At 45.8% G+C, this 22,644-nt stretch overlaps 1 protein-coding gene across 1 annotated transcript in view; it reads left to right on the forward strand.

Annotated features, from left to right (window-relative positions):
* The window catches only part of LOC139555325 (regulating synaptic membrane exocytosis protein 3-like), a 71,571-nt gene that overhangs the window by 18,227 nt on the left and 30,700 nt on the right, over nt 1-22,644 (forward strand). The window lies entirely within an intron of this gene.

The following is a 22,644-nucleotide window of genomic DNA, read 5'->3' on the forward strand; positions in this document are numbered from 1 at the left end:
AATGTGGAGGCTATATACAGGGTGTTACAGTACAGAGTCAATGTGGAGACTATATACAGGGTGTTACGGTACAGAGTCAATGTGGAGGCTATATACCGGGGGTACTAGTACAGAGTCAATGTGGAGGCTATATACAGGGGGTACCGGTACAGAGTAAATGTGGAGGCTATATACAGGGTGTACAGGTACAGAGTCAATGTGGTGGCTATATACAGGGGGTACCGGTACAGAGTCAATGTGGAGGCTATATACAGGGGGTACCGGTACAGAGTCAATGTGGAGGCTATATACAGGGGGTACCGGTACAGTGTCAATGTGGAGGCTATATACAGGGGGTACCGGTACAGAGTCAATGTGGAGGCTATATACAGGGTGTTACGGTACAGAGTCAATGTGGAGGCTATATACAGGGTGTTACGGTACAGAGTCAATGTGGAGGCTATATACAGGGGGTACCGGTACAGAGTCAATGTGGAGGCTATATACAGGGTGTACCAGTACAGGGTCAATGTGGAGGCTATATACAAGGTGTTACGGTACAGAGTCAATGTGGAGGCTATATACAGGGTGTACCTGTACAGAGTCAATGTGGAGGCTATATACAGGGGGTACCGGTACAGAGTCAATGTGGAGGCTATATACAGGGTGTTACGGTACAGAGTCAATGTGGAGGCTATATACAGGGGGTACCGGTACAGGGTCAATGTGGAGGCTATATACAAGGTGCTACGGTACAGAGTCAATGTGGAGGCTATATACAGGGGGTACCGGTACAGAGTCAATGTGGAGGCTATATACAGGGTGTTACGGTACAGAGTCAATGTGGAGGCTACATACAGGGTGTTACGGTAGAGAGTCAATGTGGAGGCTATATACAGGGGGTACCGGTACAGAGTCAATGTGGAGGCTATATACAGGGTGTTACGGTACAGAGTCAATGTGGAGGCTACATACAGGGTGTTACGGTAGAGAGTCAATGTGGAGGCTATATACAAGGTGTTACGGTACAGAGTCAATGTGCGGGGGCACCGGTTAGTCGAGGTAATTGAGGTAATATGTACATGTACTTATAGGTAGAGTTATTAAAGTGACTATGCATAGATAATAACAACAGAGAGTAGCAGCAGCGTGGGGGGGGGGCAATGCAAATAGTCTGGGTAGCCATTTGACTAGATGTTCAGGAGTCTTATGGCTTGGGGGGTAGAAGCTGTTTAGAAGCCTCTTGGAGAGAGATAGGGGAGGGAGGTAGGGGGAAGACCTTTACTGTTTAGGGGAAGAAGAGCTCCCAGTTACCCTACCCACTCGCCGTCCTACCTCCCCCTTTCCTGACACGCGTTCCTGGCACACGTTTACTTCCTGATGGTCTGTGACACGCAAGTTGGCATTTATTGTCATGAATGTTGTTCTGGGGGGGGCAGCTCTGCAGAGTGATCACTAGCTGGCCCAGCCACAAAGTTATAAAATCTGATTTTGAACCTAACCCAAGCAGAAATCACTCAGTTCTCACACACAGACACAAACACACACACACACTCTCTCTCTCTCTCTCTCTCTCTCTCTCTCTCTCTCTCTCTCTCTCTCTCTCTCTCTCTCTCTCTCTCTCTCTCTCTCTCTCTCTCTCTCTCTCTCTCTCTCTCTCTCTCTCTCTCTCTCTCAGGCCCAGCTGCCACATGTCTGGGTCAGGGAGCTGTCGATGTCTAAAGGGAGTTTCCCCTGGTTTCTTCAATAGAGAGATCTAGAAGGTCTACATTTAGATGTTCTCAGCTGCCAGAGGAACACAAAATCACACTATCGTCCTCCTCTTCTCCCTCCTCCTCCTCCTCCTCCTCCTTTCCTGCTTTCTTTCCCCTCTGCTACCTGCTATCTCTTCTCCCTGTCTGTTCCTCTTAAGTAGGAAGCCTATGCAGGGGCGGCAGGTAGCCTAGTGGTTAGATTGGTTGATGGGGTGGGTCAGACCAAGTTGCACCCTGGGGCTGTTTCCTGATTTGCCCGATCGATCACATTTAGGAGGTAGCCTAGTGGTTAGAGCAGGTAGCCTGGTGGTTAGAGCAGGTAGCCTAGTGGTTAGAGCAGGTAGCCTAGTGGTTAGAGCAGGTAGCCTAGTGCTTATAGCAGGTAGCCTAGTGGTTAGAGCAGGTAGCCTAGTGGTTAGAGCAGGTAGACTAGTGGTTAGAGCAGGTAGCCTAGTGGTTAGAGCAGGTAGCCTAGTGGTTAGAGCAGGTAGCCTAGTGCTTAGAGACAGGTAGCCTAGTGCTTAGAGCAGGTAGACTAGTGGTTAGAGCAGGTAGCCTAGTGGTTAGAGCAGGTAGCCTGGTGGTTAGAGCAGGTAGCCTAGTGGTTAGAGCAGGTAGCCTAGTGGTTAGAGCAGGTAGCCTAGTGCTTAGAGCAGGTAGCCTAGTGGTTAGAGCAGGTAGCCTAGTGGTTAGAGCAGGTAGCCTAGTGGTTAGAGCAGGTAGCCTAGTGCTTAGAGCAGGTAGCCTAGTGGTTAGAGCAGGTAGCCTAGTGGTTAGAGCAGGTAGACTAGTGGTTAGAGCAGGTAGCCTAGTGGTTAGAGCAGGTAGCCTAGTGGTTAGAGCAGGTAGCCTAGTGCTTAGAGACAGGTAGCCTAGTGCTTAGAGCAGGTAGACTAGTGGTTAGAGCAGGTAGCCTAGTGGTTAGAGCAGGTAGCCTGGTGGTTAGAGCAGGTAGCCTAGTGGTTAGAGCAGGTAGCCTAGTGGTTAGAGCAGGTATCCTAGTGCTTAGAGCAGGTAGCCTAGTGGTTAGAGCAGGTAGCCTAGTGGTTAGAGCAGGTAGACTAGTGGTTAGAGCAGGTAGCCTAGTGGTTAGAGCAGGTAGCCTAGTGGTTAGAGCAGGTAGCCTAGTGCTTAGAGACAGGTAGCCTAGTGCTTAGAGCAGGTAGACTAGTGGTTAGAGCTGGTAGCCTAGTGGTTAGAGCAGGTAGCCTGGTGGTTAGAGCAGGTAGCCTAGTGGTTAGAGCAGGTAGCCTAGTGGTTAGAGCAGGTAGACTAGTGGTTAGAGCAGGTAGCCTAGTGGTTAGAGCAGGTAGCCTAGTGGTTAGAGCAGGTAGCCTAGTGCTTAGAGCAGGTAGCCTAGTGGTTAGAGCAGGTAACCTAGTGGTTAGAGCGTTGGGCCAGTAACTGAAAGGTCGCTGGATCGAATCCCCGAGCTGACAAGGTAAAAATATCTGTAGTTCTGCCCCCTGAACAAGGCAGTTAACCCATTGTTCCCCGGTACGCTGTCATTGTAAATAAGAATTTATTCTTTATCTGACTTGCCTAGTTAAATAAAGGTTACACGGGGGGGGGGGGCATAGAGACACAAACAAACAACCCAAGGCCCATTTCCACTCTTCTCCGTCATGTTTCATTAGCGAGGCCATTTAGATAAAGCTCTGTGGCATTTCTCTCTCTGCCAGGCTGTCTCTAGGTGTGTCATTCATAAGCAACCAATCAGGTTGAGCGTTGATGTACAGGGTTCCCAGTGACAGATCCATTGATTGGTTGATGGGGTGGGTCAGACCAAGTTGCACCCTGGGGCTGTTTCCTGATTCGCCCGATCGATCACATTTAGGATTTTAGTAATTTAGCAGACACTTTTATCCAGAACAACTTATACATTCATCTCCAGATAGCTGGGTAGGACAACCACACATCTCACTCATAGTCCGTACATTCATCTCCAGATAGCTGGGTAGGACAACCACACATCTCACTCATAGTCCGTACATTCATCTCCAGATAGCTGGGTAGGACAACCACACATCTCACTCATAGTCAGTACATTCATCTCCAGATAGCTGGGTAGGACAACCACACATCTCACTCATAGTCAGTACATTCATCTCCAGATAGCTGGGTAGGACAACCACACATCTCACTCATAGTCCGTACATTCATCTCCAGATAGCTGGGTAGGACAACCACACATCTCACTCATAGTCAGTACATTCATCTCCAGATAGCTGGGTAGGACAACCACACATCTCACTCATAGTCAGTACATTCATCTCCAGATAGCTGGGTAGGACAACCACACATCTCACTCATAGTCAGTACATTCATCTCCAGATAGCTAGGTGAGACAACCACACATCTCACTCATAGTAAGTACATTTGTCCTCACTTAAGTAGCTATCAGCTAAGTCAGAGCTGTAGTGGAAGAATGAGACTGCATTGCTGACTGACTGGCTGACTGACTGAATGGCTGACTGGCTGGCTGGCTGACTGGCTGGCTGAATGGCTGACAGCCTGACTGGCTGACTGGCTGGCTGAATAGCTGACTGACTGACTGACTGACTGACTGGCTGGCTGGCTGACTGGCTGGCTGGCTGACTGGCTGGCTGGCTGACTGAATGGCTAACTGCCTGACTGAATGGCTGACTGACTGACTGGCTGGCTGGCTGACTGAATGGCTGACTGCCTGACTGGCTAGCTGGCTGGCTGACTGGCTGGCTGGCTGAATGGCTGACTGCCTGGCTGAATGGCTGGCTGACTGATTGGCTGACTGGCTGGCTGACTGAATGGCTGACTGACTGGCTGAATGGCTGACTGGCTGGCTGACTGGCTGACTGACTGACTGGCTGACTGGCTGGCTGACTGCCTGGCTGGCTGAATGGCTGACTGGCTGGCTGACTGGCTGAATGGCTGACTGGCTGGCTGGCTGACTGGCTGGCTGACTGCCTGACTGGCTGAATGGCTGACTGACTGACTGACTGACTGACTGGCTGGCTGACTGGCTGACTGACTGGCTGGCTTTTCTTGTCTACTGTTTTTACTAGCAAAGTGCAAAGAAATGTTAATATCTCTTAATATCTCTTAATATATGTTAATATATGTTATTATCTCTTAATATATCTTAATATCTCTTAATATCTCTTAATATATGTTAATACATGTTAACATATGTTAATATCTCTTTATATATCTTAATATCTCTTAATATATCTTAATATATCTTAATATCTCTTAATATATCTTAATATCTCTTAATATATCTTAATATCTCTTAATACATCTTAATACATCTTAATATCTCTTAATATATCTTAATATCTCTTAATATATCTTAATATCTCTTAATATATCTTAATATATCTTAATATATCTTAATATCTCTTAATATGTCTTAACATCTCTTAATATATCTTAATATCTCTTAATATATCTTAATATCTCTTAATATCTCTTAATATCTCTTAATATATCGTAATATATCTTAATATCTCTTTATCTCTTAATATCTCTTAATATATCTTAATAATTGCATAACGGTGAGAGAGAGGACGCAGAGAGAGAGAGAGACAGCGAGAGAGAGGAGCAGAGAGAGAGAGGAGGTGGAGAGAGAGAGAGAGAGAGAGGAGGTGGAGAGAGAGAGAGAGGAGGCAGAAAGAGAGAGGGAGAGGAGGTGGAGAGAGAGGAGAAGGAGAGAGAGGAGGTGGAGAGAGAGAAAGAGGTCACAGGGGAGAGAGTATGTCAACATCTCGACACTACACCACTATTACAGGCTGTTGTTATTAACCTACTCCTGGCTTCAGGGCGAGTGTTGTGCCATCTCTGTGTGGTGTGTTGTATTCTGGCTATTTGCTGCTATTTTTCACCCAATTTAAACTGTTGTATAAAGGTAGACTTGAGTGCTGCTCCTCTGCTGATAACAATGAGTTAAGTATAACTTTAAGAAACGTAAGATGTGTTGAATCATTTGTGTCCAGCTCAGGGCTCCAGCTTTGAGGATCTTTTGTTGCTGAACTGCAGGAAATGCAGGATTTACATAAATTCACTGAACACCCACTAATACACGGTTATAATAACAATATTAAATATTTTTCTCTTTTTGGGCAGCTAATAGCCTAACCACCGATCAAGAAACGTTATGGACTAAATGTTCAAATCATTATTTGGATTATTTTGCTGCGACAACACCGGTCAAATTAAGATCGAACACCTGTAGACATTAGTGTCTTAAAATAACAACCAGGTGACTTCAGAGAGAGAGAGAGAGAGAGAGAGAGAGAGAGAGAGAGAGAGAGAGAGAGAGAGAGAGAGAGAGAGAGAGAGAGAGAGAGAGAGAGAGAGAGAGAGAGAGACAGAGAGAGACAGAGAGAGTGACAGACAGACAGACAGACCTGGGTTATTAAGTGTGGTAGTTATTAAAAACCCTGCAGTCTAGACGGATCTGTCTGTCAGTCTTTGTCTGTCTGTCTGTCTCTATCAATTCAATTCAAGGGGCTTTATTGGCATGGGAAACATATGTTAACATTGCCAAAGCAAGTGAAATAGATAATAAACAAAAGTGAAATAAACAATAAAAATGGACAGTAAACATTACAGTCACAAAAGTTACAAAAGAATAAAGACATTACAAATGTCATATTATGTCTATATACAGTGTTGTAATTATGTACAAATGGTTAATGTACAAAAGGGAAAATAAAAAAGCATAAATATGGGTTGTATTTACAATGGTGTTTGTTCTTCACTGGTTGCCCTTTTCTTGTGGCAACAGGTCACACATCTTGCTGCTGTGATGCACATTGTGGTATTTCACCCAGTAGATCTGGGAGTTTATCAAAAATTGGGTTTGTTTTCTAATTCTTTGTGGGTCTGGGTAATCTGAGGGAAATATGTGTCTCTAATATGGTCATACATTTGTCAGGAGGTTAGGAAGTGCAGCTCAATTTCCACCTCATTTTGTGGGAATTGTGCACATAGCCTGTCTTCTCTTGAGAGTCTCTCTCTCTCTCTCTCTCTCTCTCTCTCTCTCTCTCTCTCTCTCTCTCTCTCTCTCTCTCTCTCTCTCTCTCTCTCTCTCTCTCTCTCTCTCTCTCTCTCTCTCTCTCTCTCTCTCTAAGGGGAGGGGCTAAGAGGGGGTATTGGGATTGAGCCGTTCTGTGTTTACTACCCTAATCAGATAGTTGGTATTCAGACCACTTCCTGTTTCAAATAGAAGACAACAAGAGAACACAAAGACCTAATAACTGTCACATGACAGAGTAGATTACAAGCTGTGTTTAACACAAGAATAAAACACCTCTCCATACAGCTTCAATATCTCCTCTGGTGAACATAATATGGAAGCAAGGGTTTGGGAGAGCAGAGTGTGATATATATATACATTAGTGGAAACACTAGGGCTCTTTAGGAAAACAGTCTTGTTGTATATGGCCAATGGGTTTCGAGAGAGTCATAACCACAATGTGTGTGTGTGTATGTGGGGGGGGGGACAAAATTCAAAATCATATGTCATGTACTTTTACGTTCTCTCCCTCTCTCCCTATCTCTTTCCTCTCTCTCTTCCTCTCTCCCTCCCTCCCTCTCTCTCTCTCTCTCCCTGCCCCCCTCTCCCTCCTCCCCTCTCTCTCTCAATTCAATTCAATTCAATTCAAGGGGCTTTATTGGCATGGGAAACATGTGTTAACATTGCCAAAGCAAGTGAGGTAGGTAATATACAAAAGTCAAATAAACAATAAAAATGAACAGTAAACATTACACATACATAAGTTTCAAAACAATAAAGACATTACAAATGTCATATTATATATATGCAGTGTTGTAACAATGTACAAATGGTTAAAGCACACAAGTTAAAATAAATAAACATAAATATGGGTTGTATTTACAATGGTGTTTGTTCTTCACTGGTTGCCCTTTTCTTGTGGCAACAGGTCACAAATCTTGCTGCTGTGATGGCACACTGTGGAATTTCACCCAGTAGATATGGGAGTTTATCAAAATTGGATTTGTTTTCGAATTCTTTGTGGATCTGTGTAATCTGAGGGAAATATGTCTCTCTAATATGGTCATACATTGGGCAGGAGGTTAGGAAGTGCAGCTCAGTTTCCAACTCATTTTGTGGGCAGTGTGCACATAGCCTGTCTTCTCTTGAGAGCCATGTCTGCCTACGGCGGCCTTTCTCAATAGCAAGGCTATGCTCACTGAGTCTGTACATAGTCAAAGCTTTCCTTAAGTTTGGGTCAGTCACAGTGGTCAGGTATTCTGCCACTGTGTACTCTCTGTTTCTCTCTCTCTCTCCCTCCCACTCTTTCGCTCTCTCTCTTTCTCTCCCTCTCTCTCTCGCCCTCCTTCTCTCTCCCTCTCTCTCTTTTTCTCCCTCTCTATTTCTCTCCCTCTCTCTCTCCCTCTCTGTCTCTCTCTCACCCTCCTCTCTCCCTCTCTCTCCCTCCTTCTCTCTCCCTCTCTGTCTCTCTCTCACCCTCCTCTCTCCCTCTCTCTCCCTCCTTCTCTCTCCCTCTCTGTCTCTCTCTCACCCTCCTCTCTCCCTTTCTCTCCCTCCTTCTTTCTCCCTCTCTGTCTCTCTCTCACCCTCCTCTCTCCCTCTCTCTCCCTCCTTCTTTCTCCCTCTCTGTCTCTCTCTCTCACCCTCCTCTCTCCCTCTCTCTCCCTCCTTCTCTCTCCCTCTCTGTCTCTCTCTCACCCTCCTCTCTCCCTCTCTCTCCCTCCTTCTCTCTCCCTCTCTGTCTCTCTCTCACCCTCCTCTCTCCCTCTCTCTCCCTCATTCTTTCTCCCTCTCTGTCTCTCTCTCTCACCCTCCTCTCTCCCTCTCTCTCCCTCCTTCTCTCTCCCTCTCTGTCTCTCTCTCTCACCCTCCTCTCTCCCTCTCTCTCCCTCCGTCTCTCTCCCTCTCTGTCTCTCTCTCTCACCCTCCTCTCTCCCTCTCTCTCTCTCTCTCTCTCCCTCCTTCTCTCTCCCTCTCTGTCTCTCTCTCTCACCCTCCTCTCTCCCTCTCTCTCCACTCTCCTCTTTTAAGTGTGGACATAAAACCAGAAACTGTGAATCATATTTCTAAAAGCCTATCAGTTCTCCTGCTGTGTGGTCAGATGATGCTGCTCTACACACACACACACACACACACACACACACACACACACACACACACACACACACACACACACACACACACACACACACACACACACACACACACACACACACACACACACACACACACACACACAGTTCTCCTGCAGTGTGGTTATATGAGGCAGGTTTACACCAGCTGTGATGGTCCATCTCATCTCTCTCACGTTGTCTCATCGCGCATCCCTTCTTTTTTCTCACTACCCTCCCCCTGTGAGCCTCCTCTTTTCTCTGTCCATCCCTCTCTATCGCTCCTGTCTTCATCTTCTCGCTCTCGGTTTCTCTCTATCGCACATTCTCAATCTTTTCTTGCCAAGCTTTTCTTTTGAGATCTCTCTCTCCCTCGTTATTTAGTCTATTATTAGTGTGTTTTAACTGTAGATCTACAACACACTAATAATAGACTAAATCAGTTAAACACACTAATAATAAACTAAATAACGAGGGAGAGAGAGATCTCAAAAGAAAAGCTTGGCAAGAAAAGATTAAGAGAGAAACCGAGAGATATCCCGTTAGCCCCAAATCCAGTGGATGTAAAGAATCTAGCTAAAATATTCACTGCAAATTGAATGTTCAATTTTGTAAGCTGGCCTCGCTGTTCATAAAACGGTTCCCAAAGGTGTTCGAAAGGGATGAGGTCAGGGCTCTGTGCAGGCAAGTCAAGTTCTTCCACACCGATCTCGATTTCCCTTCACTGGAACTAAGGGGCTGTCACGCCCTGACCATAGTGAGCTTTTTATTCTCTATGTTGGTTAGGTCGGGGTGTGACTAGGGTGGGTCATCTAGGTGATTATGTTTCTATGTTGGCCAGGTATGGTTTCCCAATCAGAGGCAGCTGTTTGTCTCTGATTGGGGATCATATTTAGGCAGCCATTTCCCCATTGTGCTTTGTGGGATCTTGTCTATGTATAGTTGCCTGTTAGCACTATTGTTAGCACTATTGTTAGCTTCACGTTTCGTTTTGAGATTTAATGTTTTTTTGAGATTTTTTGTTTTGCTGTGAGTTTCACCTAGTAATAAAAAGATGTGGAACCCAGATCACGCTGGGCTTTGGTCCAGTTATTATAACGATCATGACAGTGGCCTAGCCCGAACCATGAAAAACAGTCCCAGACCATTATTCCTCCTCCACCAAACTTTACAGTTGGCCATATGCATTGGGGCAGGTAGCGTTCTCCTGGCATCCGCCAAATCCAGATTCGTACATCGGACTGCCAGATGGTGACTCCAGAGAATGCGTTTCCACTGCTCCAGAGTCCAATGGCGACGGGCTTTACACCAGTCCAGCTGACGCTTGGCATTGCGCATGGTGTTCTTAGGCTTGTGTGCAGCTGCTCGGGCATGGAAATCCATTTCATGAAGCTCCTGACGAACAGTTCTTGTGCTGACGTTGCTTCCAGAGGCAGTTTGGAACTCAGGTAGTGAGTGTTGCAACCGAGGAAACAGCTTCAGCACTCAGCACTCAGCGGTCCCGTTCTGTGAGCTTGTGTGGCCTACCACTTCGCGGCTGAGCCGTTGTTGCTCTTAGACATTTCCACTTCACAATAACAGCACTTACAGTTGACCGGGGCAGCTCTAGCAGGGCAGAAATTTGACGGTGCCACGTTGAAAGTCACTGAGCTCTTCAGTAAGGCCATTCTAATGCCATTGTTTGTCTATGGAGATTGCATGAGTGTGTGCTCGATGTTATACACCTGTCAGCAACGGGTGTGGCTGAAATAGCCGAATCCACTAATTTGAAGGAGTGTCCACATACTTTTGTCCATGTATTGTATTTATTCATAATCACAAGAGGAAATATCACAAGAGATAAATAGTAGAATGTAAAAAAAATATATAATAATAGCATTTTCATGTCCCTGACAAACGGGAGAAATTGATCAGGAGAAATAGAACCATGTTACCATGACGTCATAGGCTGGGCACTGCTGCCGTTTCTATAACTCCTGCAGCCGTTTCTATAACTCCTGCTGCCGTTTCTATAACTTCTGCAGCCGTTTCTATAACTCCTGCTGCCGTTTCTATAACTCCTGCTGCCGTTTCTATAACTCCTGCTGCCGTTTCTATAACTCCCGCTGCCGTTTCTATAACTCCTGCTGCCGTTTCTATAACTCCTGCTGCCGTTTCTATAACTCCCGCTGCCGTTTCTATAACTCCCGCTGCCGTTTCTATAACTCCTGCTGCCGTTTCTATAACTCCTGCTGCCGTTTCTTTAACTCCTGCTGCCGTTTCTATAACTCCTGCTGCCGTTTCTATAACTCCTGCTGCCGTTTCTATAACTCCGGCTGCCGTTTCTATAACTCCTGCTGCCGTTTCTATAACTCCTGCTGCCGTTTCTATAACTCCCGCTGCCGTTTCTATAACTCCCGCTGCCGTTTCTATAACTCCTGCTGCCGTTTCTATAACTCCTGCTGCCGTTTCTTTAACTCCTGCTGCCGTTTCTATAACTCCTGCTGCCGTTTCTATAACTCCTGCTGCCGTTTCTATAACTCCTGCTGCCGTTTCTATAACTCCTGCTGCCGTTTCTTTAACTCCTGCTGCCGTTTCCATAACTCCTGCTGCCGTTTCTATAACTCCTGCTGCCGTTTCTATAACTCCTGCTGCCGTTTCTATAACTCCTGCTGCCGTTTCTATAACTCCCGCTGCCGTTTCTATAACTCCCGCTGCCGTTTCTATAACTCCCGCTGCCGTTTCTTTAACTCCTGCTGCCGTTTCTATAACTCCTGCTGCCGTTTCTATAACTCCTGCTGCCGTTTCTATAACTCCTGCTGCCGTTTCTATAACTCCTGCTGCCGTTTCTATAACTCCTGCTGCCGTTTCTATAACTCCTGCTGCCGTTTCTATAACTCCCGCTGCCGTTTCTTTAACTCCCGCTGCCGTTTCTATAACTCCTGCTGCCGTTTCTATAACTCCTGCTGCCGTTTCTATAACTCCCGCTGCCGTTTCTTTAACTCCCGCTGCCGTTTCTTTAACTCCTGCTGCCGTTTCTATAACTCCCGCTGCCGTTTCTTTAACTCCTGCTGCCGTTTCTATAACTCCTGCTGCCGTTTCTATAACTCCTGCTGCCGTTTCTTTAACTCCTGCTGCCGTTTCTATAACTCCTGCTGCCGTTTCTATAACTCCTGCTGCCGTTTCTATAACTCCTGCTGCCGTTTGTTTTCATCTCCTTCTCGTTTAACTTCTCAAAGTATTGCCAACTTTGTCATTTGCCTTTCTTTGCCATTTTTCCACCTCTTTTTGTGGGCAGTGAGCACATAGCCAGTCTTCTCTTGAGAGCCAGGTCTGCCTACGGCGGCCTTTCTCAATAGCAAAGCTATGCTCACGAGTCTGTACATAGTCAAAGATCTCCTTAATTTTGGGTCAGTCAGAGTGGTCAGGTATTCTGTTTAGGGCCAAATAGCATTCTAGTTTTCTCTGATTTTTTGTTAATTCATTCCAATGTGTCAAGTAGTTATCTTTTCGTTTTCTCGTGATTTGGTTAGGTCTAATTGTGTTGCTGTCCTGGGGCTCGGTGGGGTCTATTTGTTTTGTGATCAGAGCCCAATAATGCATGCAAAGCAGAATTAGGCCAATACCCGCTAATTATCAAAATCCAGAAAAGATCAAAACCATTTGTAATTGTTGTTAATTTTCTTAAGTTGTCTGCTTGAAGTGTTTTATTTCGATAGGGAAGCTGAGAGGTCAAATATACTATTTAGGTTTTCTACTGCCAAGTTTACACCTTCACTATTACAATGGAACGTTTGTCCAGGAAGTTGTCTTAAAGGGGATTGAATTTGTTGTTGCCTAATAGTTTTTTGTTAGGTTTCTACTCTACTTCCCTTCCACTATATAGCATTTCTTAATATTATTCAGTTTTCGTTGATGCCTCATGATTGAGTATTGCTCTGTTCAAGTAGACTGTGATTTGTTCCATCTCTCTCCATCTCTCTCTCTATCTAGTTTAATTATGGCAACCCGTTTCCACTCTCTGTAATTTTCTCTCGTCTTTTTTAGTGTTCTTCCACCCTTCAGCTTTGTCTCTCTAATCAAAAGCAGATCAATTCAGTATCAAATTACATGGTACCTCACTGTAATTAATTAAAACAGTTAGATAACAAACCTTTGTAACACACACACACACACACACACACACACACACACACACACACACACACACACACACACACACACACACACACACACACACACACACACACACACACACACACACACACACACACACACACATACACACAAACACTCATACACACAAACACACATTAACACACACGGCTATGATCGCGCCAACAGAGATGGTCGCCTCGCTTCAAGTTCTTAGGAAACTATGCAGTATTTTTTATTTTTTTTAATGTATTATTTCCTACATTATTACCCCAGGAAATCTTAAGTCTGATTACATACAGCCGGGAAGAACTATTGGATATAAGAGCGATGTCGACTCACTAACATTACGACCAGGAATACATCTTCCCCGAAGCTGATCTTCTGTTCAGACCACCACCCTGGACATGGGATCTATTTCCAGTAGTCGACCCAAAACAACGGCGCCGCAGAATGGGCAGACGAAGCGGCCACCTGGTCAGGCTTCGTAGATGGGCACATCGCCCACCACTCCCGAGTATACTACTAATCAATATCCATTCTCTTGACAACAAAGTAGACGAAAATCGAGCAAGGTTTGCCTTCCAGAGAGACATCAGAGATTGTAACATTCTCTGCTTCACAGAAAACATGGCTCTCTCGGGATATGTTGTCGGAATCGGTCCAGCCACCGGGCTTCTCCATTCATCTCACCGACAGAGATAAACACCTCTCTGGGAAGAGGAAGGGCGGGGGTGTATGCTTTATGATTAACGACTCATGGTGTAATCATAACAACATAAAGGAACTCAAGTTCTTCTGCTCACCCAACCTATATTTCCTTATAATCAATTGCCGGCCATTTTACCTACCAAGAGAATTCTCGTCAGTTATAGTCACAGCTGTGTACATTCCCCTTCAAGCAGACACCAAGACGGCCCTCAAGGAACTTCACTGGACTCTGGAAACCACATATCCTGAGGCTGCATGTATTGTAGCTGAGGATTCTAACAAATAAAATTTGAGAACAAGGCTACCTAAATTCTACCAGCATATTGATTGCACTACACGCGGTGGTAATAACCTTGACACCTGCTACTCTAACTTCCGCGATGCATACAATGCCCTCCCCCGCCCTCCCTTCGGAAAGTCCGATCACGACGCCATCTTGCTCCTACCGTCTTATAGGCAGAAACTCAAACAGGATGTACCAGTGACTAGAACCATTCAACGCTGGTCTGACCAGCAGGAAGCCACGCTTCAAGATTATTTTGATCACGTGGACTGGAATATGTTCCGGTCAGCCTCAGAGAACAGGATTGACCAATACGCTGACTCAGAGAACATCATCGACCTATACGCTGACTCAGAGAACAACATCATCGACCTATACGCTGACTCAGAGAGCAACATGGACCTATACGCTGACTCAGAGAGCAACATGGACCTATACGCTGACTCAGAGAACATCATCGACCTATACGCTGACTCAGAACAACATCATCGACCTATACGCTGACTCAGAGAACATCATCGACCTATACGCTGACTCAGAACAACATCATCGACCTATACGCTGACTCAGAGAACATCATCGACCTATACGCTGACTCAGAACAACATCATCGACCTATACGCTGACTCAGAGAACATCATCGACCTATACGCTGACTCAGAGAACATCATCGACGTATACGCTGACTCAGAGAACAACATCGACCTATACGCTGACTCAGAGAACATCATCGACGTATACGCTGACTCAGAGAACATCATCGACCTATACGCTGACTCAGAGAACAACATCGACCTATACGCTGACTCAGAGAGCAACATCGACCTATACGCTGACTCAGAGAGCAACATCGACCTATACGCTGACTCAGAGAGCAACATCGACCTATACGCTGACTCAGAGAACATCATCGACCTATACGCTGACTCAGAACAACATCATCGACCTATACGCTGACTCAGAGAACAACATCATCGACCTATACGCTGACTCAGAGAACATCATCGACCTATACGCTGACTCAGAGAACAACATCGACGTATACGCTGACTCAGAGAACAACAACGACCTATACGCTGACTCAGAGAACAACAACGACCTATACGCTGACTCAGAACAACATGGACCTATACGCTGACTCAGAGAACATCATCGACCTATACGCTGACTCAGAGAACAACATCGACCTATACGCTGACTCAGAGAACAACATCGACCTATACGCTGACTCAGGGAACAACAACATGGACCTATACGCTGACTCAGAGAACAACATCGACCTATACGCTGACTCAGAGAACATCATCGACCTATACGCTGACTCAGGGAACAACAACATGGACCTATACGCTGACTCAGAGAACATCATCGACCTATACGCTGACTCAGAGAACATCATCGACCTGTACGCTGACTCAGAACAACATCGACCTATACGCTGACTCAGAGAACATCATCGACCTGTACGTTGACTCGGTGAGTGCGTTTATTAAGACGTGTATTGGAGATGTTGTTCCCACTGTGACTATTAAAACCTACCCTAACCAGAAACCGTGGATGGGTGGTGGCATTTGCGCAAAACTGAAAGCGCGAACCACCACATTTAACCTTGGAAAGAGGTCTGGGAATATGGCCGAATATAAACAGTGTAGTTATTTCCTCCGCAAGGCAATCAAACAAGAGAAATGCCGGTACAGGGACAAGGTGGAGTCGCATTTCAACTGCTCAGACACGAGACGTATGTGGCAGGGTCTACAGGTAACCACGGACTACAGTAAGAAATCCATCCACGTCACGGACACCGACGTCATGCTTCCAGACAAACTAAACACCTTCTTTGCCCACTTTGAGGATAACACTGTGCCACCGTTGCGGCCCGCTAACAAAGACTGTGCCCCCCCCTCCTTCTCCATGGCTGACGTGAGTAAAACATTTAAACGTGTTAACCCTCGCAATGCTGCTGATCCAGACGGCATCCCTAGCCCGCGTCCTCAGCGCATGCGCAGACCAACCAGCTGGCTGGTGTGTTTACAGACATATTCAATCGCTCCCTATCCCAGTCTGTTGTGCCCACATGCTTCAAGATGGCTACCATTGTTCCTGTACCCAAGAAGACAAAGATAACTGAACTAAATGACTACCGCCCTGTAGCGCTCACTTCTGTCATCATGAAGTGCTTTGAGAGACTAGTCAAGGATCATATCACCACCACCTTACCGGCCACCCTAGACCCACTTCAGTTTGCTTACCGCCCCAATAGGCCCACAGACGATGCAATCGCCATCACACTGCACACTGCCCTATCCCATTCTGGACAAGAGGAATACCTATGTAAGAATGCTGTTCATTGCCTACAGCTCAGCATCCAACACCATAGTACCCTCCAAGTTCATCATCAAGCTGGAGGCCATGGGTTTCAACCCTGCCCTGTGAAATTAGGTCCTGGACTTTCTGATGGGTGAGAGTAGACTTTCTGGTGGTGAGAGTAGGAAACAACATCTCCACCCCGCTGATCCTCAACACTGGGGCCCCACAAGGGTGCGTTGTCAGCCCCCTCCTGTACTCCCTGTTCACCTGGCCATGCACGCCTAGTGGGCTTGATTACCGACAACGAGACGAGACAGCCTACAGGGAGGAGGTGAGGGCACTCGGAGTGTGGTGTCAGGAAAACAACCTCTCAGTCAATGTCAATCAAACAGAGGAGATGATCGTGGATTTCAGGAAACAACAGAGGGAGCACAACCCTATCCATATCGAAGGGACAGCAGTGGAGAAGGTGGAAAGTTAAGTTCCTTGGCGTACACATCACAAACAAACTGAAATGGTCCACCCACACAGACAGCGTTGTGAAGAAGGCGCAACAGCACCTCTTCAACTTCAGGAGGCTGAAGAAATTCGGTTTGTCACCCAAAACCCTGACAATCTTTTACAGATGCACAATCGAGAGCATCCTGTCGGGCTGTATCACCGCCTGGTACGGCAACTGCACCGCCCTCAACCGCAAGGCTCTCCAGAGGGTAGTGAGGTCTGCACAACGCATCACTGGGGCAAACTACCTGCCCTCCAGGACACCTACACCACCCGATGTCACAGGAAGGCCATAAAGATCATCAAGGACATCAACCACCCGAGCCATTGCCTGTTCACCCCGCTATCATTCAGAAGGCGAGGTCAGTACAGGTGCATCAAAGCTGGGACCGAGAGACTGAAAAACAGCTTCTATCTCAAGGCCATCAGACTGCTAAACAGCCACCACTAACATAGAGAGGCTACTGCCTACATTGAGACCCAATCACTGGCCACTTTAATAAATGGATCACTAGTCACTTTAAACAATGCCACTCTAAATAATGCCACTTTAAATAACGTTTACATATCTAACATTACTCATGTCACATGTATATTCTGTATTTTATACCATCTACTGCATCTTGCCTATTCCGCTCGGCCATCGCTCATCCATATATTTATTTGTACATATTCTCATTCACCCCTTTAGATTTGTGTGTATTAGGTAGTTGTTGTGGAATTGTTAGATTACTTGTTAGATATTACTGCACTGTTGGAACTAGAAGCACAAGCATTTCACTACACTCGCAATAACATCTGCTAACCATGTGTATGTGACCAATAACATCTGCTAACCATGTAACCATGTAACCATGTAAAAAATACAATTTGATTTGATTTGATTTGTCACAGACTTTTGAGGAGATTACTCCATATGTCATGTACCTCATTCAACCAACTCTGCTCTCTGATTATTTGTGTAAATGTTTTGTCTTTTAAATTAATATTGTGGTTTCCTACAGTACACTGTCTTTGCCATGACAAGTCTTTAACACACCTATATATAGGCTATACAGGCCTATCTCTAAATGAGTACATTAGTATCCGTGTGTGTAGTGATTATGGGGGAACAGGTGAAGCCTGTGGTTTACAGAGAAACTGCCTGTTATAAAAGGCTTTAGTACAGCTCTAGCCATCAAGGTTGGGCTTAATTCCATTCCAATTCCGGACAATTCAAGAAGTACACTGACATTCTAATTCCAATTCTCTTCAATGCTTTTCAAATGAGGAACATTTGGAATTGGAATGTTGGTTTATTTTCTGAATGGACTGGAATTGAAATGGAATTGAACCTGATCCTGCTGTCCTGTCTGAACGTGTTTGGAGTTGGGTTGCCCTTAATGTAGTGAATTAGAGAAGTGAAACCACTAAACTAGACACACACACACACACACACACACACACACACACACACACACACACACACACACACACACACACACACACACACACACACACACACACACACACACACACACACACACATACTTCTTTGTGAATCATTTCTGAGATATCCACATTTAGGACAGCATAGAGTACAGAGAACAGAAGCTATAGTAACCTATGGGACCTTAACCACAGTTGGACAGTGTGTGTGTGTGTGTGTGTGTGTGTGTGTGTGTGTGTGGTTAGGAGCTAGGGTTAGGTTTAGGGTTAGGATAAAGTTTAGGTTTTTGGGTTAGGGTTAGGGTTAAGGTTAGGGTTAGGGTTAGGGTTAGGGTTAGGGTAAGAGTACGGGTTAGGATTAGGGTTAGGTTTAGGGTTAGGGGTTAGGGAAAATAGGATTTTGAATGGGACTGAATTGTATGTCCCCACAAGGTTAGCTGTACAAGACTGTGTGTGTGTGTGTGTGTGTGTGTGTGTGTGTGTGTGTGTGTGTGTGTGTGTGTGTGTGTGTGTGTGTGTGTGTGTGTGTGTGTGTGTGTGTGTGTGTGTGTGTGTGTGTGTGTGTGTGTGTGTGTGTGTGTGTGTGTACTTGGACCAGCTTCAAGAAATTGTATTAAAACCGCAATATGTAACTTTTTGGGCGACCCGACAAAACTCACATAGAAATGTGAGTTATAGATCTGTCATTCTCATTGAAAGACAATCACGTCAACACATCTACAGCCTTCAACTGGCTAACCCCTGCTTGGTTACTGTTGCTAGGCATGGTTGACTGTTTCTGTCACTGATGCAGCCAATGAGGATACAGGAGGATTAAAAAAACAGCATTCTGTTACAGAAGGTAATGAGACAGACTTCATCAGTGTTCTCTCCCAAAATCAGACCTGGCTTAATGATGTACCGCACACTGATATATACACACACACACACACACACACACACACACACACACACACACACACACACACACACACACACACACACACACACACACACACACACACACACACACACACACACACACACACACACACACACACACACACACATATACACACTCCCTCCATCTCCATCCCTCCATCTCTCCATCTGTGTCTGTCTCTCTCCCTCCTTCTCCATCTCTCCATCTCTCCATCTGTGTCTGTCTCTCTGACTCCTTCTCCATCTCTCCATCTCTCCATCTGTGTCTGTCTCTCTGCCTCCTTCTCCATCCCTCCATCTCTCCATCTGTGTCTGTCTCTCTGACTCCTTCTCCATCTCTCCATCTCTCCATCTGTGTCTGTCTCTCTGCCTCCTTCTCCATCCCTTCATCTCTCCATCTGTGTCTGTCTCTCTCCCTCCTTCTCCATCTCTCCATCTCTCCATCTGTGTCTGTCTCTCTGCCTCCTTCTCCATCCCTTCATCTCTCCATCTGTGTCTGTCTCTCTGACTCCTTCTCCATCTCTCCATCTATGTCTGTCTCTCTGCCTCCTTCTCCATCCCTCCATCTCTCCATCTGTGTCTGTCTCTCTGCCTCCTTCTCCATCCCTTCATCTCTCCATCTGTGTCTGTCTCTCTGACTCCTTCTCCATCTCTCCATCTATGTCTGTCTCTCTGCCTCCTTCTCCATCTCTCCATCTCTCCATCTGTGTCTGTCTCTCTGCCTCTTTCTCCATCCCTCCATCTCTCCATCTGTGTCTGTCTCTCTGCCTCCTTCTCCATCCCTCCATCTCTCCATCTGTGTCTGTCTCTCTGCCTCCTCTGTAATTGTCATGGTAATCAAACCATAGGGATGCTTGTGTGTGTGTGTGTGTGTGTGTGTGTGTGTGTGTGTGTGTGTGTGTGTGTGTGTGTGTGTGTGTGTGTGTGTGTGTGTGTGTGTGTGTGTGTGTGTGTGTGTGTGTGTGTGTGTGTGTGTGTGTGTGTGTGTGTGTGTGTGTGTGTGTTTGTGTGTGTGTGTTTGTGTGTTACGCTCCCCAGTTTTCTGTGTTGTGGTATGTATTTGAGTGTGTGTTTCAGGAGATAGCTTCCTGAGTTCTCCATGGCTAATTGATAATTGGAGAGCTGACCACGCCCCCTCGTCAAGAAGCAGCTGACACTAATTACCTTTGCCACCTGAGGAATATAAAAGCCAGTGTTCTGTTCAGGAAAAGAGATCTTTTTTTGGAGGGAGAGAAATCATTAGAAGGAGAGCGAGAGCGAGAGAGAGATGATAGGCAGGGTGAGATCATTGAAGGCTGAGGGGTAGATCATGTTGGTTTGGTATGTACTGTGTTAGTTGTTGCTGGGTAGCAGCTTTAATATGTTCTGTGTGAGTTTGTTGCTCATTCAGACAGAGCCTCATTGATGTCCTGTGTTTCTGAGTGTTTGAGAAATTGTTTGTTAATAATTGTTCTGTTTCATTTGTTCCCAGGGGGAAGGAGAAGGCACTTTGGGAGTGCTTAGGCAAGAGGCCCGCGGGCATACATATACCCGTAGTATATTCATTGTCTAGGCACACTAGGTAAGACCTGGGCGGACCACCCCCCTGTATTTTGGTTAAGGCACCAGGTGGTGCTAAGATAGGTAAGTAGTGGGTAGGCAGGTTAGATAGGAAAGGGGGAAGTTTTGATATTTACTTTCTTTGCTTTGGTTCCGTCCAGCCCCTTTTCCCCATATTACCGTAAGGAAATAAATCCTAGTAACGGTAAAATCTGCCTTTGTCGTCCTTACTCACGCCTACAGTCCATACCTCTTACACTTCACAGGGAGTTGAGTTGCAGCAGTTTCCTAAGAACTTGAAGTGAGGCGACCATCTCTGTTGGCGCGATCATAGCCGTGTGTATGAGTGTGTGTGTGTCTGTGTGTGCACTCTTTGTGTGTAGGTAGTTAGTTACCATGCAGATAAGGCAGTAGTGCACTACTTTAGACCAGGGTCTATAGGGTAGTAGTGCACTACTTTAGACCAGGGTCTATAGGGTAGTAGTGTACTACTTTAGACCAGGGTCTATAGGGTAGTAGTGCACTACTTTAGACCAGGGTCTATAGGGTAGTAGTGCACTACTTTAGACCAGGGTCTATAGGGTAGTAGTGTACTACTTTAGACCAGGGTCTATAGGGTAGTAGTGTACTACTTTAGACCAGGGTCTATAGGGTAGTAGTGCACTACTTTAGACCAGGGTCTATAGGGTGGTAGGGCACTACTTTAGACCAGGGTCTATAGGGTAGTAGTGTACTACTTTAGACCAGGGTCTATAGGGTAGTAGTGTACTACTTTAGACCAGGGTCTATAGGGTAGTAGTGCACTACTTTAGACCAGGGTCTATAGGGTAGTAGTGCACTACTTTAGACCAGGGCCCATAAGGACACATCCTCTGTCTCACAGCAGGCTATTAGCTGCTGCACCAACACTCTGAGAAATCCACTCAGTATGAGACAGGTACTACAGAATGTATCTGAACTGCTCGGCATTAAACTAGTGCCAAGACAAGTGATAACTAGCCTGAATCCCCATGGGCTTTCTCTTTTCAGACCAGTATTATCTGTTTCTTTTTTCACTCTTTTTAAATCGGAGTGTTTTCTGATAACCCAACCTGGACCTAGCAGAGCAATAGCTATGTCCAATAGTCTTTCCAGGAAAACTCAGGGCCCTAGTCAAATAGGAGGACTGCCTAATAGTGTCATAGGGCTGCATAATGGTGGCATATGTCTGCATAATGGTGTCATATGTCTGCATAATGGTGTCATATGTCTGCATAATGGTGTCATATATCTGCATAATGGTGGAATATGTTTGTATAATGGTGTTATAGGTCTGCATAATGGTGTCATCAATTTGCATAATGGTGCCATATGTCTGCATAATGGTGTCATATATCAGCATAATTGTGGTATAGGTTTGCATAATGGTGTCATATGTCTGCATAATGGTGTCATCGATTTGCATACTGGTGGCATAGGTCTGCATAAGGGTGTCATAGTTCTGCATAATGGTGGCATAGGTCTGCATAATGGTGGCATAGGTCTGCATAATGGTGTCATAGGCATACCAATAGAAGGGACATTCTATGTTTATGGTCATAAGAAAGATATAACAGCTAACTGTTGTTGTGGCTGTTGTTGTGGCTGTTATGGCACTTGTATGTAGCCAAGTCCTTATGACAGATGGGTCATAACTGGTCTTTATACTGAGATGGTCTGACAGAAGGAGAGGGAGGGAAAAAGAAGAGGAGAGAAGAGAGGAGAGGAGGAGAGAAGAGGAGAGGAGGGGAGGAGAGAGAAGAGAGGAGATGAGAGGAGGAGAGAAGAGAGGAGGAGAGAGGAGAGAAAAGAAGAGGAGAGGAGGAGAGAGAAGAGGAGAGAAGGAGAAATGAGAGGATAGGCGAGAGAGAAGAGGAGAGGAGAGAGGATATGAGAGGAGAGAGGAGAGGAGAGAAGAGAAGGGGAGAGAGGAGAGGAAGAAATATGAGTTGGAAAATT

This window comes from Salvelinus alpinus, chromosome 26 (assembly GCF_045679555.1).
Source record: "Salvelinus alpinus chromosome 26, SLU_Salpinus.1, whole genome shotgun sequence".
Taxonomy (NCBI): Eukaryota; Metazoa; Chordata; class Actinopteri; order Salmoniformes; family Salmonidae; genus Salvelinus; species Salvelinus alpinus.